Source organism: Lactuca virosa, chromosome 3 (assembly GCF_052849685.1).
Source record: "Lactuca virosa cultivar CGN04683 chromosome 3, Lactuca_virosa_CGN04683_v6, whole genome shotgun sequence".
Classification (NCBI taxonomy): Eukaryota; Viridiplantae; Streptophyta; class Magnoliopsida; order Asterales; family Asteraceae; genus Lactuca; species Lactuca virosa.
The window spans coordinates 398297286-398305338 of record NC_136428.1 but is presented as its reverse complement, the minus strand read 5'-3'; the positions used below and the strand labels follow the sequence as shown (position 1 = coordinate 398305338).

Sequence of the window (8053 nt, the reverse complement as noted above, 5' to 3'; positions counted from 1 at the left end):
TCTAACCATTTCGCTCATCTCACGAGTGGCCTCTTCAGCTCTCTGCTCTTCTAAGGCTGCCCTAGCCTCAGCTTCCATGAGTTGTTGCCTTAGGGTGGTCACCTCCTCTTCTAAGGGGCGGAGATGATTGGTAAGGTCTTCCTGTTCTGCGTGTTGGTTCGGTATTGCTTCCAAGGGGGTAAGGCTCGCTAAGGATCTCTCCGGCGCCTTCATCCATGTCTGACTCCTCATCAGAATCCTTTCCCTCGGGATTCCTCTCTTGGTATTCTTCAGGACCCAATTCTGGGTTCTCCCTTTGCACTTCCTCTGGTTCTCCCTCGGTCCATTCGTTGGCTATTAACGTAGGGTAGTAGGGGTCTTCGGGGTGAAGCTCAGTCATGTTGTCTTCGCGAGAGTGGAGGTATGAGGTACATGTATAAGATTTAAGTGTGGAGGTCATATGGTATTCTAAAATGCTACTATAGTATTACATGTTTGATCCTAGGGCTTCCTGATGTACGAAATCGATACGTTTTTAGACTTGTTGTTATTGTTTAGTATCATAAAATACTCCTATAGTATTTTTAAACCTTAGGTTTGGTTCTAATGCTCCTTTGCATGTAGGATTTGTAAGTTTTAGACTTGTTGCAACACCACCATCACTCTCAAACACATGTTGGTCGTATCTCGAATAAATACATTTCACATTCTATTGTAGTTGAAGTCGTAATGAAAAAAAATTACTAAACATTTTGGATTATAAGAAAAACTTAAAGTATAGGATATTGAACGGAAGCAACACCGAATTGGGGGTCTTTGGATTGTTGTTCTGATCGACAGGAAAAATGGAGGAAGGAGAAAGCTTGTTTTACTCTTTGATGGCAACAGAAAAAATCAAGAGAGAGAGAGAGAGAGAGAGAGAGTGGGCCCCTATTTTTATTTTATATATATAAATACTTATAAATACTTATAGGAAAAAAATGGAAAATAAATATAATAAGGGCAATTTAGTCTTTTCAATTTATCGAAGGACCAAAATCACAAGCAAACTACCTCAAAAGGACCATCAATACAAAAAAAATCGTGGTTTGGATTGAAACCCCAAAAAATTGCATATCACAGAGACCATTTTTGCAATTTTGTCTATATATATATATATATATATATATATATATATATATATATATATATATATATATCTTCCTAATAAAAACCTCTCTAAGGTGCCACATGTCCCTCTAATAACCCATAACAATCCACGTGTCATTTCCTCCTCTTTTCTCAGAAACTAATTCCCGCCCAAAGCATTATTAACGGAAGTCTAAGGAGTCTAAGTCAAAAGTCAATACATTCAAATTCAAATACAATCAAATGCAATTTCAAATTCCATTCAAATCAAATACGATACTATAAAACGAAAATTTTGGTTTGTTATCAATCTTTGACCGCCCAATCCACACATTCTCCTACTAATCAGCAAATTTGTTTCCTTATTAGACCTGCATTAAAATCCATTTAAGTATATCATACATCATATCACATAAAATCAGCAATGAGTTTTTAATAAATTTATCTTATTCCAAATTAATCTGCATCATAATAGGAATTAAATCAAATTAAATCAATTAAAATATGAACTTTGAAACGGGAGACTATAAGTGTTACTTCAAAACCTTTTGAATTCGTTTCCAACATTTGTGGCGATTCAAAGAATCATAAAACACTACAATTCTGGTAAAGCATCCCCAAGCAACACTATCGTTATTCTATTTTCTTATTTTTATTATATATCTATATTCACCTCCTTCCGTTCCTTTCTGTATACATTTCTTTCACATATAAACGATGCAATTCTGTTATTGTGATTCTTATTCTTATTTTGATTATATATCTATATTTTTCTCTTTCTGTTGCTTTGTGTATATTTTATCTTATAGACAAAATCATCATTTTTCTGATACTTACACACAGAGTGAATCTGTTATGCTTTGAATTTTGTAGTGGCAAAATGTTGAAAGTACATTGCTATAGATTGTAAATAAGTATGGTCTGTATGGATATTTGTAATGTACGAAAATTTCTTTGTTATATAAATTGTAAAAAACTACTTCGAATCTTTTAATAAGAAAAAGGTTTACAACAGTATTTACCCTTTATTTATAATGTTGGACAATTTTACCCTTTACATATTATTTGGAAATTATATCTTTTAATTTTTGTTAATTAAGAATAGTTTTTTATGCTATTGTTTCTGCACATAACCTAGGAGTGCACAGAAACCTTTTTTTTCGGATTTGGTTTAGTACATTGCTTTGGATTGTTAAAAGTATGGATATTTCTAATGTTGGACAACTTTACCCTTTATATGAATAAAGGTACTTCGAAGTTGTTATAGATATAAATTTTAAAAAACTATTTCGAATCATTTAATAAGAATAATGTTTTCAACATTATTTACCATTATTTTTCAATGTTGGACAACATATGCAAACCGAAGTTGAATGAAAATAATAACAACATATAGGAATATATTTGTTGTGTTCATCATGTCTTTTATTTTACATATATTTTTCATCAAATTTAAGTGAAACCTTTTATTTATTTTTTCTGCAGCTATATAAATACAATAAACTATTAAACAACTCAGCCATGCTAGGTGGTTCCTCTAATGAATTATTCCTTCTATTAGCTTGTGGCTTAACCTATGAGAACAAAGTATTTAAAACCAAATAAATTAACAATATATACTATAATATAGCATCATAACACTCAATGATTGCAGCCAACAAAACATCCTACATAGGGAAATTTAGAGCCCCCAAATCATATTTACATAAAGACAAACAAAATTATAGTTAAATTCACCATCAAAAACATCAATTTGCCTTCTTTTCATTATAAAATGATTGGAGTGTGTAAATAATCAAAAAAATCTTAACAATCTAACAAGATAATCATGTATTGTAGTAAATAAATAAAAATCAATCTTTTTTTACAACAATGGATTACCTAAATATTTGACAGGAATAATCACATAAAATATCGCATCTTAAGTATCAAAATTTGAACTTTTGTGTACTGAAAATACATCCAACTCCAAAAAAAATCATTGTATTTGTTAATTTTTTTTCTTAATAAACTATTTTACTTTGAAAGTACAATCTTGGGTAATTATTTTAGTATAATATTAAATTTATGATTAACAACCATTGTCAAAATATGTCATAGGATTTATCTCAAAAACTAAATAATTAAACAAACTGAATTAACAAGAAGTTTATGAATCAAACAATGAACTCAAAGTATCTCATATGTACCCTTGTAACAAGCAGAATTTGATTTGCTACCTTTTGAATCAGATTTTGAATCAAAGCATGAACTCAATGTACTTCACATGTATCTTAATAAAATTGTCGCAAAATCACTCTTGATAAATGCAAATTAAGTAATGTTGAGTGATTAAGTTTTCAATTCATTAACAAACATTTCAACACAAAAAATCTATGTGAGCAAATAGAATTCAACCTGTATATTTGTCTCATATCAAATTTTCAGCAGAACACCATAAGATCGAGCAACATAAAAACTATTTCAACAGAAAAAACGATTTCATAATATCGATTCCAGCAGAAAAAGGCCATTTCAGGATTCTTAATATTGATAAAAACAAGTGGCCATTAGGGCAAGAAGCTAACCGGAGTGGCGATAATGACAGAGTGGAACTAGGACGGAGGTCTGGAGGCGTCGGCGATTTGAGGAGGGCTGAGGAGGGAAGTTCATCGTTTCTGTGCAGGCAAAAAATGATACCGGGAGTGACGTGCGACGGCGGTGTGTTGTGCAACACCTGCGACGGTCGTCTGTGAGACAGAGGCGGCGATCATCTGTGACGTCCGAGATGCAGGGGCAAGAGCCTAGGATGAAGGTCGGTGTTCTTCGATGGATGCAAGAAAAGAGACCCCAGGGTAGGGTTAGGGAAATATAGGAATCATGTTTTTTTCCCCTTTCAGATACATTTGAAGTCTGACGAACAAGAGTGTATTTGTTTTTTTATTAACAAAAGAGAAAAAATGATGTGGTAGTCGGTTTAATGGGTTGGGAGGGAACGACTCCCTCCTCTCTAAGGGAGGAGAGAGTCGTTCCCTCCCAACCCAATGAACCCACTGCCACATCAGCTTTTCTCTTTGATTTTTCTTCATCTTTCCCAACCCACAACACACGGAAATCCTATCTTTCTCAACCCACTCAATTAAAAAAAATACTAAACAACTAAGGTACAAATCTTAAAACACACGGTACAAGAGAAAATGAGAGAGAGAAAGTAGAGAGAGAGGATGAAGTGGGTTCGTGTGAGACCATCATATTTTGTGAGATATGTGGACGTAATCCTAGGCAATTTATTTAGGAGATAAAAAAAACTATTTTTAAAATACAAAATAAATGAAAATTTTCGAAAAAAGAATTAAAATATTATTTTCGTCATTTATTTTATCCAAAAATAAATAAATAAATAAGTTATCGTTTTCTTCAAAAATATATGTGAAATATTCTAATAGAATATTATACTGTAAATATTCAAATCGAATTTTTAGAATGTTAAAATATTCTAGTAGAATATTAAACTATAAATATTAAAAAAATTCTAATAGAATATTAGAATATTCTAACAAATTTAACAATTCTAATAAAATATTAGAATATTTTAACATATCTACCAATTTTAGTAGAATATTATAATATTCTAACATTCTAAAAATTCGATTTGATTATTTATAATGTAATTTTTAATTAGAATATTTCACTTATATTTTGAAAAAAACGGTAATTTTTTTTTTACTTTTTCTGGATAAATTAAATAACGAAAATGATATTTAAAAAAAATCGGATTTTTCCTTTTATTTTGCATTTTATAATTTTTTTTTTATCTTCAAGATGAATGTCTAGGATGCGTCCCCATGTATTACAAAATTAGCATGGTCTCAAATGAACATCTCTCTCTCTCTCTCTCTCTCTCTATATATATATATATATATATATATATATATATATATACTAGGTACGTTTTGTCACAACTAGCATTTTAGCTAGGAAAATTCTATTCTCTTGTAAACATTCATCTAGTGTAATGACTTGTACTCTAAATGAATATCATACTCAATGCTCATTCAAATACATTTCATATGTTTAAATGAGGGTTGGAAGCCCTAGAAATCCTGGTACAAGTTCATTGTGAACTAGGATTCTCTTATTGGGCCTAAAGGACCAATAAATCACCAATTCGACTATATTGGGCCCAAGAAACCCTAATTGGGTTCTCATTGGACCCACATTCATAAAACTTAACAATTTGGGCCATGTGGGCCTAAAATGGTTCATTTTATTCCTAATGGGCCAAATTGGGCCATAAATGATTTAAGTAGCCCTAATGGGCCATAAACCCATTCCTTTCACCGTATTGGGATATGAGCCCTCATAAGGGCCCAATGGGCCGAAACTATGTTATTGGGCTCCACAAATTCGAACAAGCCAAGAATGGGCCCAAAACCAATTCATTTCCATCCTTTTAAGCCCATTCTCAGCCCATTTATTAAAAAAAAAGAGCAAAAGATAATGGGGATTAAGGTGTTGACACCTCATCTTTGCATTGAGGTAATCTAGGTTTAATGCACATCATATAACAAAACCTAGCATATTAACCTTCATGTAATACCCTTGAATCCTTCTCTCTCTTCCCTCTCTAAATCTCGGTCGAGGCCACCACTCACCACCTCTCTCACTCAAAATTTATCAAACACTCTCCATCTCTAACTTAAGAAAATCCTCCCTTCATCCTTCCAAATTTTCGTGGGTTTGTGTATGCATCAAGAAATCTTCATCAAATCCATCCATTTAGGTAAGCTACTTCCACTCCAAAAGGGTTAACATCATGTCTATGATAAACTTGTTACTCATTAACTCTTCAAAACGTGATTCATGCATCTTGAAGCTCTTAGAACTCGAAGAACTCATCAAGGAAGTAGGCTAGGCCGAAAACAACATCATCTTCTCTCCATTCTTAATCAAAACCAAATCCAAACCTCGATGTGAGTTCATACCCCCTTGATTTCGGTTTTACATTGTTTTTTGGGAGGAATACAAGTTGTTATATGTTAGATCTATGTATTTGTGCATGTTTATGTGTGTTTTCTAAGTGTATGTTGTGATTGTGTAAAGAAATTCATATATCTAGATAATATTTGGAAACCACAACACTTTATACAACTTACTATAAGAATAAATATGCTAAAACATGTGAAGATCCATAAGGAAACTAAACAACTCTTGAAAGAGGGTCATTTTTTTACAAATAAACAAAAGATTGAGACTTTTATGTCATATACGATTTTACAAGGGCTAAAATGGTCTCATTTACATAAAAATGGGTTTTTATAATATTCATAGTTTCCAAGGGGCTAAAAGTGAAATTTTTCGCATAATGGGCCATAAAATGGGCCTTACGGTTTTCTTGGGCTTAAAGTGTAAAACCTTTGGTTTTTGTGGACTAAAATGTCATTCTATACAAAATTGAGTAAAAAATGTGAATTTACGGATATAGGGGCTGAAAATGTCACTTTCCTCGAATTTGGGCCAAAAATGTTATTTTTATAAAGTTTGGGCCGAAATTGTCATTTTTATCAAAATGGGCTGAAAATGTAAATTCTCATAGTAAAAGGGTCGAAAACAGCAATTTAAATATATTTGGGCCAAAGATGTTAATATTTATGATTTTGGACCAAAAATGAAGTGTTTAACCAAGATGGGCCATAAAAGCTATTTTATTATAATTAAGCCCATAAAATGAAAACTCTTAGCCTTAAGGGACCTAAAGTGTCAAATTTTCCAAAATGTGACTAAATTGTATATTTTCGGTCTAGTGGGCCAAAAATGTCACTATTACGAAAATTAAACATTTTTATGTTATTATGTTAAACTCTTAAACAAAAACAAACAACGAAATAATAACAAATGGACTAAATACCTTGATAATATTTTATTGGGCCTAATACCCTCGTTACATGGCTAATGGGCCTTAGGGGCCCATTTAAATATATATTGGGCCTAATATTTTCCATGAAATGTTTATTGGACCCTTGTGGTCTATTTCCATGTTAATTTGGGCCTGAACTATGGATCACATGTTTATTGGGCCTTAGTGGTCCATTTACATGCCTATTGGGCCTGAATTACCCTTTCACATGTCTATTGGGCCTTATGGGTCCATTTGCATGCTAATTGGGTCTGGACTGAAAATCACATGCTGAGTGGAACCTATTTGTCCCTCTACATATTTGTGAACTTCGTATACTCATATTCATACTTTTGGATTTGAAAACTTAAAACATGCCCGTAAACATTATACTTGGTGTAGTACATTACTCGTGAACAAGTTAAAGATCTAGTGAGACTTGTCGGTTGACACCCTTGAGTGTATGATCGTAGCATGTAGTTATAACCAGAGTCTCCTGGAGGGAGAGCGGGAGTTTGTGTATAGATCTATACGGGGTGACACCCCACACCTGAGCTGTTCGCTACAGCTAGACTAGACCAGTCTAGGGTGACAAACCTTACCTTCGACAAACCGGCGTCTGATACGCCATGACAGGCGAATTAGTCATTATTAAGCATGGTTGTAACGACTCACATAGAGATCAATACCATCAGAATATTACGGAATACAAATACAAATCGTGGCGACACAAAACGTACACATACTAATACCTGGTCTTAGGGTTTTAAGACTACATTACTTTTATAATCAGAAAATATCGGATTTTCTGGGAGAAAAATATACATTAGCACACCACCTTCAATTTACAACAGAAACAAACAGGATTTTCAGGAAACTTATTTTTACATATTTTCTACAATGGAAACCACACATGCATTAATACTTGATTTGATTACATCATTTTCAAACTCTTTTGCAGAAAATATCGGATTTTCTGGTGTTTTACTATCGATACGAAACTTTTCTTTAAAGTACACTTATGAACTCACCAACATTGTTATGCTGACCGTTTTCAAAATAACTTGTATT

At 32.7% G+C, this 8053-nt stretch overlaps 1 long non-coding RNA gene across 1 annotated transcript; it reads right to left on the bottom strand.

The window, feature by feature from the left end:
• Positions 1–1221: 1221 nt before the first annotated feature.
• On the bottom strand, positions 1222–4007 carry LOC145167744 (uncharacterized). Its single transcript, XR_013741407.1, has 2 exons — positions 3675–4007; positions 1222–1478 (listed from the first exon to the last, which is right to left on the bottom strand). It is a non-coding gene; the product is annotated as an uncharacterized LOC145167744 (long non-coding RNA).
• Positions 4008–8053: the final 4046 nt, after the last annotated feature.